Consider the following 2062-nt stretch of genomic DNA (forward strand, 5'->3'; position numbering starts at 1 on the left):
GGTAAATTGACAGAAACTTAAATGGCAAGAAACTAAAACTACATGAAAAGTAAATTGTTGGAAATGTAAATGGGAATTGGGTGCTAGAAAATTAAAAGAAGCAGTAAATCAAAGCAATTAAAGTGAACTCAAAGACAAGTAACAGAAAGAAAAATTCATTAGGGATTGGCGATATCATAATCCACAATGAATCAAATGGGTCTCAATTTCTTTCTCAATCATATGAATAGATCTATGACAGATTGAAATTAATTGGATCCCAATTTCTTGGCAATCCAATCTCTCAAATCACAATCAATCTTGCCAATTTCTTGATCCAATTGTCATAAGAATAGGTTAAGTGCATATCTCTCATCCATAAGCCACAAAAATTCTCAAGATCTCAATTCTGCCCGAATAGTGTTAATCAAGAGAGTTGTGAGAGATAAAGCTTCAGTTCTAACTTCCATGATTTTCCTTTCGAGACTCACATGGAAATTCAATGGATCCAAACCCCCTTCCGGAGTGAATGGATCAAATCAAAACAAAAGTTATCTCTTAGCTACCCAAGCAAACTCAGAGGAAGAAGAATTTCACTCAATTCATATGAATTAAATAGAGCTCCTCCCCCTAATGATTTGGGGTTTAATTGATCATCACTCTAAGAACACTTGCAGAAAATTTAAATTGCATGAAAGTAAATCAAGCTCAATAGGAATGGAAATGTAAAATTGGCAGAAAGAAAAATTGCAGAAGAGAAGTGTAAGAAATTGAAATTCCATAAGCTAAACTAAATTCAATACAACTGAAATGTAAAAGTGCAGAAAAGAAAAAGTGTATCAAACTAAAATCCTAAGAAAGGTGAAAGATTCATGGAATCATTCATAGCTTTTGCAAATAAAAATATTTTTCATTTAAGAAAGGTGAAAGATTCATGGAATCATTCATAGCTTTAAGACATAGACTCTAAAAACTAATGATCATGTAATAAAGACACAAACATAGTCAAAACATAAAGCATAAAAACCGAAAACAGAAAAGAAAATAAACAAGGAGATTAAAGAACGAATCCACCTTCGTGATGGTGGCTTCTTCTTCCTCTTTGAAGAACCACTGGAGTTTTTGAGCTCCTTTATGTCTCTTCCTTGCCTTTGTTGCTCCTTGATGAGTGGATAATTTATACGCTTTTTGGCATTGTTTTTAGGTAGTTTTCAGTATGTTTTAGTTAGTTTTTATTATGTTTTTATTAGTTTTTATTCAAAAATCACATTTCTGGACTTTGCTATGATTTTGTGTATTTTTTTGTGATTTCAGGTATTTTCTGGCTGAAATTGAGGGACCTGAGCAAAAATCTGATTCAGAGGCTGAAAAAGGACTGCAGATGCTGTTGGATTCTGACCCTTCTGCCCTCGAAATGGATTTTCTCCAGCTACAGAAGTCCAATTGGCACGCTCTCAATTGCGTTGGAAAGTAAACATCTTGGGCTTTCCAACAATATATAATAGTCCATACTTTGTTCGAGTTTTGATAACGCAAACTGGCATTTAAACGCCAACTTTCTACCCTATTCAGGCGTTAAACGCCAGAACTGGCATAAAAGCTGGAGTTAAACACTCAAACTGGCACAAAAGCTGGCGTTTAACTCCAAGAAAAGTTTCTACATGTGAAAGCTTCAATGCCCAGCCCAAGCACACACCAAGTGGGCCCCGAAAGTGGATTTCTACACCAACTATCCTAGCTTACTCATTTTCTGTAACCCTAGGTCACTAGTTTATTATAAACACCACTTTTAGTGATTCATTTTGTACCTCATGATATTTTACATCAGAACTTGTATTTTCTATGGCATGAGTCTTTAAACTCCATGGTTGGGGGTGAGGAGCTCTGCTGTGTCTTGATGGATTAATGCAATTACTACTGTTTTTCACTCAATCACGCTTGTTTCTATTCTAAGATATTGACTCGCACTTCAACTTGATGAATGTGATGATCCGTGACACTCATCACCATTCTCAACCTATGAACGCATGCTTGACAACCACCTCTGTTCTACCTTAGATTGAGCGCATATCTCTTAGCCTCC

The sequence above is a fragment of the Arachis ipaensis genome, chromosome B9 (genome assembly GCF_059453495.1).
Source record: "Arachis ipaensis isolate K30076 ecotype BB chromosome B9, ASM5945349v1, whole genome shotgun sequence".
NCBI lineage: Eukaryota > Viridiplantae > Streptophyta > Magnoliopsida > Fabales > Fabaceae > Arachis > Arachis ipaensis.